Here is a 7,256-nt window from a genome sequence, read left to right as displayed (position 1 = left end):
CTTCTTTTAGGTTTAGACTCGGATCTCCTGCGGAACTTAACACGTTCGATCCAAATCACCTAGGTTATTAATTTTATTAAATATTAGTTTCCAAAATTGGCTCCCAGTACTGACGTGGCGAGGCACATGGCCTTCTTGGATATGGGAACAACCACCAACGACTAGACAAAGCCTTTTAAGGAAAGTTAATATTTAATTTCCTTAAATAACTTTAGGTCAATCGAAAAGAACAATCAAATCATAAGGAAAAGAAAAGAACAAAAGAACACAACATCGAAAATAAATTCGAAATACTAGAATCGTATGCCTCTTGTATTTGGTATTATTTCCAAAAATAACTAGTATGATGCGGAAAGGAAAAATACTAGTTATACCTTTTAGAAAGACCTCTTGATCTTCTACCGTATTCCTCTTCTAACCTCGGACGTTGTGTGGGCAACGATCTTCCGAGATGAGAAACCACCAATACACCTTCTTCTCCTCCTTGCAAGGTTCGGCCAAGTCAATAGCTCCTCCAAGGATGAAGAGAAAACACCACCAAAGCTCCAAGGGATAAAGCTTTCTCTCCTTCTTCTCCAAGCTTGAATCCAGCCACCACTTGATCTCATAGAGGAAGAGAAGGTTCGGCCACAACAAGGAGAAGAGAGAACTTGAAGGGGCCGGCCACACCAAGGAAGAAGAGAGGGAGAAGAATAATAAAAGTTGTGTGTCATGAAGGCACCTCAACCCCCTCTTTTATATTCCTTAGCTTTGGCAAATAAGGAAATTTAATTACAATAAAATTTCCTTAACTTTCTTTGATAACAATTAATTAAGAAAAATTAAACAAAATTTCCTAATCAATTGTATATGGCCGGCCACCTCATGGAGAGCAAACAAGACAATTTTTAATCAACAATTAAAAATTCCTTATTTGTCTTCGGAAATTTTAAAAAATAAAATTTCCCTTTAAAATCCCTTCATGGTTGATAAAAAGAAATTTCTATAATTTTAATTTTTCAACATGTGAATAATTTACAAAGAGAAAAAATAAAATATCTTTCCAATCTACAAATAAGGAAAGAGATCTAATCTCTTTCTTTAATCTTTTGTAGATCCTTTTAAAAAGAGATATTTTAATTTTTAATCTCTCCAATTAAATTATATTTTTCACATAAGAAAATTTTAAAATTAAAATTCTTTTAAATTTAATGGGGGTCGGCCACCTAAGATTGGGTTCAAGCTAGGGTCGGCCACCCATGAACCAAGGCTTGGCCGGCCCTAGCTTGAACCACAAGCTAGCTTGGCCGGCCCCTATATCATGGGTACGAAGGTGGGTATAGGTGGGTATAGTACTCTATAAATAAGAGGCTACGATAGGGACCGAGAGGAGGAATTGGTTTTGGTCTCCCGATAAAATTAAGCATCCCGTGTTCGCCCCGAACACACAACTTAATTTTATCAATAATAATTCATTCCACTAGAGAACTATTATTGAACTACCGCACCAATCCCAAATTACATTTTTGGGCTCCTTCTTATTATGAGTGTGTTAGTCTCCCTGTGTTTAAGATGTCGAATGTCCACTAATTAAGTGAGTTACTGACAACTCATTTAATTAATATCTTAATCCAAGAATAGTACCACTCAACCTTATCGTCATGTCGGACTAAGTCCACTTGCAGGGTTTAACATGACAATCTTTATGAGCTCATCTTGGGGACATTATCAACCTAGATTACTAGGACACAGTTTCCTTCTATAATCAACAACACACACTATAAGTGATATCATTTCCCAACTTATCGAGCTTATTGATTCATCGAACTAAATCTCACCCATTGATAAATTAAAGAAATAAATATCAAATATATGTGCTTGTTATTATATTAGGATTAAGAACACACACTTCCATAATAACTGAGGTCTTTGTTCCTTTATAAAGTCAGTATAAAAGAAACGACCTCAAATGATCTTACTCAATATACTCTAAGTGTACTAGTGTAATTATATAGTTAAGATAAACTAATTCCTAATTACACTACGACCTTCCAATGGTTTGTTCCTTTCCATTTTGGTCGTGAGCTGCTGTTTATAATTTATAAGGTACTGATAACATCATCTTCTGTATGTGACACCACATACTATGTTATCTACAATATAAATTAATTGAACAACTACAAACAAATGTAGATAATTTGACCAAATGTGATTCTTTATTCAAAATAAATGTTTACAAAAGCTTAGGCTTTCAGTATACACTCTAACAGTTGTATGTTATATGCTAAATGTTGTGTGCACTTATGCCATCATGTTATGATTCCTTATGATATGCTTATGTTATGTGCACTTATGCCATCATGTTATGATTCCTTATGATATGCTTATTGTTATGTGCACTTATGCCATCATGTTATGATTCCTTATGATATGCTTATTGTTATGTGCACTTATGCCATCATGTTATGATTCCTTATGATATGCTTATATGATATGCTTATGTTATGTACACTCATGCCATCATGTTATGATTCCTTATGTTATGTGCACCTCATGCTATCATGATATGTTTATGAAAGACTTATGTAAGATGAAAAGCCTAAGAGATGCTTCCCTTAAGTTGGGATCAAGAGCACTCTTCATGATATGACAAAGAGATGCTTCCCTTAAGTTGGGATCAAGAGCTCTCTTCATGATATGACAAAAATATGATACGCTATGATTTGATAAGAAACATGATATGCTATTTTACTTTTGTATGACTTGTACCAAGGGTGGGCTCCATAAGCACCCCTAGGTCGATGGTCTATGAAATGAGCCTAGTAAAAGGTATGTGCTCCTAAGTTGCCCCTAGGTCGATGGTCTATGAAACGGGCCTAGTTCCTAGTAGGTTCAAGATTTGCTACCTTGGATCTATTTAGAATGCGCGTATTTATGTATGTATGTGGTACAAGCCGGGCCCTCATGTTGAGATTATGTTGAAGTATGTATATGATATATGTTTTCAAAAGGACATCTTGCATATACTCATTTCATGATACATGTTTTCAAAAGAATATCTTGCAGCTACAAGTTCATGTTATATGGTTTCCTTTATGCTTATTTAAGATGCTCTTGAAAATATGTCTATGATGCTTATAAGATCATGTTACTACTTTAAGTTTATGCTCTCACATGCTATGATATGATCTTATACTCTCACATGATATGATATGACTTTATGCTTATGCTCTCACATGTTATGTTATGATTTACCAAATGAACATGTTACTACTTTATGTTCATGCATGATTCATGGTTTTTGTGAGTAGAAAAGGGACTTACTAAGCCTATGGGCTTATAGTTTTTATGTTTCCTTGTACTGCAGAAAAAGGAAAGGAATGGCTAAACTAAGAGGAGCAGCAGGAAGGGCAAGAGTGTGTATGGCAGTGGCACGGTGGAAGAAAACTGCTTTTATGTTCTAAGTTTGCATATGAACCATGTGTTGTCTTTATACTTTGATAGTACTTGAACTAGTATGGATAGTTATGCACTTATGTTCTCCATGTTTCATGCTAATATGCTTATGATATCATGAATCATGTTTCAAATAGTTGATATTAATTAAGTTGTATGCATGAATACTAGTATGTCTACATGTTCAATATGATAAGCATGATGATTAGTGTAGAAAAATAAATAAATAAATAACTGTTTCCGCTGCCATGATTTTATATGTATGCATGCACGTATGACTGTAAGTAACCCCGCCCCTCCTAAGCATTGGGAGGGCGGGCGTTACAGTTTGACACCTAAAGCAGGTTTGCTTTTCCACTACACACACATCAAGCCTATATCCTGCCGCTCCAAGTAAGAATTTCTATGCTCACTCTATTTTATTTTTTTTATGTATGATAAAGAATGCTTTAATTTAAGTATGCATATCTACTCCATTTTTAATTATGATAAGTTACAGTTTTAGTTTAAGTATGCATGATGGTAGATTATGAATAATAATAACTTATGCTATCCTTATTGTCATTCATGAAGATAAGCATGGCTAGAAGACGCAATACTAGAGTCGATGAGATAGTACCTCCAGCTGATCTAATGCATGTAGTCACTGAACTTCAGCGTCAGGTCACAGAACAGCAGCAAATAATAAATACTCTGATGAATCAGCAAGGGAACCCTGCTACCCCACCAGGGAATCAGAATGCGATGCCAGTCATACCTGCGGCTGCACCAGTGCCACCGGCACCTGTACCACCGGTAGGCCCAGTCCCAGTGGTTCGCCACGAGGCGTATCTGATTTAGTGGCAGAGGCTGAAGCTGGAAGCTTTCTCCGGTAACTGTGAACCATGGGACGCCCAAGCCTGGTTCAAGACTGTGGAGAGCATAGTGGAGCTATTACACTGGCCTGAACACGAGAAAGTCAAGTGTGCATCGTTTTGCCTTACGGGCGATGCCAGAATGTGGTGGGACCGAGTTAAAACAAAGAGACAAGTAAACCAAATGAGATGGACGGACTTCGAGACTGAATTCTTCGAGGAATTCTTCCACATGCGTGTGACAAACAAGCACTACGACGAGTTCACCGAGTTCCGACAAGGTGACCTCTCAGTTAATGAAGCTGTGAAGAGATTCAACCGTCTAGCGCGCCTATGCCCAGAGTTGGTCAGCACAGAAAGAGAAAGGGTCAGACTTATGCTGAAGATGCTCAGACCCGAGATAGCTCTGAATGTGGCCGGAGGAGTTAATAGACCGCAGACTGCCGAAGAGCTAATCAGCAGTGCCCTGATCACCGAACACTACTTGAAGGCGCTGAACAAGGGCAAAAGTCAAGCCCAGCCGGGAGGACAGAAATCTCAAAACACCAAAGCCAACTGGAAAGGAAACCACAGTGGCAAGAGAAAGCAATGGAACGACTCTAAGGGTGGTCCAGCAAGCAAGCAACCTACGTTCCCTCAGTGTACCACATGTGGGAAGAAGCATCCGGGAAAATGTCGTATGGGCACAAATAAGTGCTACAACTGTGGATTGGAAGGACATATGGCGAATGCTTCTACCGTTGTCATAGGTCAGATATTTATTTTCAGTCAGCATGCTACTGTATTATTTGATACTGGGGCAACGCACTCGTTCGTCTCTACCCTGTTCACAAGAAATTAAAGATAGACATGCCACCCCAAGCCTTAGATTGCAAGTTCTTAACGACCCTACCGTCGGGAGAAGTAATTCCATCTACTCATATGTTGTGAGCCGCGCCCATCAGAATCGCAGACAGAGAACTCTACTATGATCTGATAGTGCTTTACATGCAGGATTATGATAGTATATTGGGCATGGATTTCCTGAGCAAGTACGGTGCTTCGATAGAGTGCCGTAAGAGAAAAGTGATTTTCCGGCCTGAAGCAGAACCGATGTTTGAATTTATTAGGAAACCAAGAGAAATTTGGTGCTACGAGGTCGAAAATGTGTCCGGACAGCTCTCTACCCTGACTATAGCACCGACGTTGTTCGACGATATATTGGGGAAGCAAACCCGTGACCCAAGCATCCAAAGGATCAAGCAAGAAGTCTTAGAGGGAAAGAAGGATGGATTTCGTATCGCTGACAGTGGAATATTATACCTCAAGGATCGCTTATGTATTCCCGACGACCCAGAGTTGCGAAAGAAGATACTGGAAGAAGCCCATGAAACACCCTATGCAATGCATCCTGGATCCACCAAGATATACCAAGACCTGAAAAAGAAATTCTGGTGGTTCTGTATGAAAAGAGACGTGGCTTAGTATGTCAGTACCTGTCTGACCTGCCAGAGGGTTAAAGCATAACACCAGAGACCTGGAGGAGTACTGCAGCCAATCCAAATTCCGGAATGGAAATGGGAAGATATCTCTATGGACTTTATTTCAGGATTACCCAAAACGACAAACGGTTACGACGCTATATGGGTAATCGTGGACAGATTAACAAAATCCGCCCACTTCCTAGCAATCAAGATGACCTATTTGATTGAGCAACTGGCTCAATTATATGTCAAGGAAATTATTAGATTACATAGGATTCCTAAGACCATTATTTCTGACAGAGATGGTCGCTTTATTTCACATTTTTGGGAATGTCTTCATAAGGCTCTTGGCTCAAAGCTATTGTTCAGTACTACCTTCCACCCTCAAACCAAGTACTAGAAGATATGTTACGAGCTTGCACCTTTGACTTCAAGGGGAGCTGGTGCCGATATCTATGCTTAGCGGAATTCGCCTACAACAATAGTTACCAAGCTACTATTGGAATGACGCCTTACGAGGCTTTGTACGGGAGGAAATGTAGATCCCCTATATGTTGGTACGAAGGCGGTGAAAAGAAGGAGATGGGGTTCCGAACAGATTTCATTGACAATACCAACCCTGCTATACAAAACATCCGCCAAAGAATAGAAACTGCTCAGTGCCGACAGAAGAATTATGCAGATAAGCGACGAAGGTCGTTGGAATTTAGTGTCGGGGATTCAGTATTTCTCAAGGTAGCTCCCATGAAAGGAGTGATGAGGTTCGGAAAGAAGGGAAAGCTGAGTCCGCGCTACGTGGGACCATATCAGATTCAGAAAAGGGTCGGCAAGGTAGCTTATGAGATAGAGCTTCCTCAAGATCATGTCAGCTATCCACAACGTGTTCCACGTTTCGATGCTAAAGAAATGTATTCCGAGCATGGACCAAGTGATCGAGCCACAGATAGTACAAGTTCAAGAGGACCTAAGTTATAAAAGTCGACCGATTCAGATATTAGACCGAGATGTCAAAAGACTAAGGAACAAAGAGGTACCCTTAGTAAAGGTCCTGTGGCAAAATCAACGGTTCGAAGAAGCCACTTGGGAACGTGAAGACGATATGAAACGAAAGTACCCAGTGCTATTTTAAGTTCGAGGACGAACTTTTATGAGGTATGAGGGACTGTAACACCCATAGGATCCCTAGAAATTTTACATGAATTTATGCATGGTTAAATAGGTTTCATGTGGACTCTTCTTTAAAAAAAAAGAACCAAAAAAAGGCATGACCAAGGATTGAACCTTGGACCTCTTAGTAAGTGGTTCCATGTTATAACCAGTAGCCCCAGTAGGGGTGTGCTGTTATGAAAAGAGGAAAATTATGGTTAAAGGTAAGGAAAGTGAAGGCTCTCTTCACTAAGAAGGAGAAGTCCAAGTTTCCTTCTTCTTCTTACAATGAAAAGAGAGTTTTGCTTTCTCCCTTCATTTAGGATGAGTAAAAGAAAAGGGAAGGAAAAGTTCATTT

This window comes from Zingiber officinale, chromosome 11B (assembly GCF_018446385.1).
Source record: "Zingiber officinale cultivar Zhangliang chromosome 11B, Zo_v1.1, whole genome shotgun sequence".
NCBI lineage: Eukaryota > Viridiplantae > Streptophyta > Magnoliopsida > Zingiberales > Zingiberaceae > Zingiber > Zingiber officinale.
The sequence above is the reverse complement of the archived record's forward strand: the minus strand, read 5'-3'. Positions refer to the sequence as shown.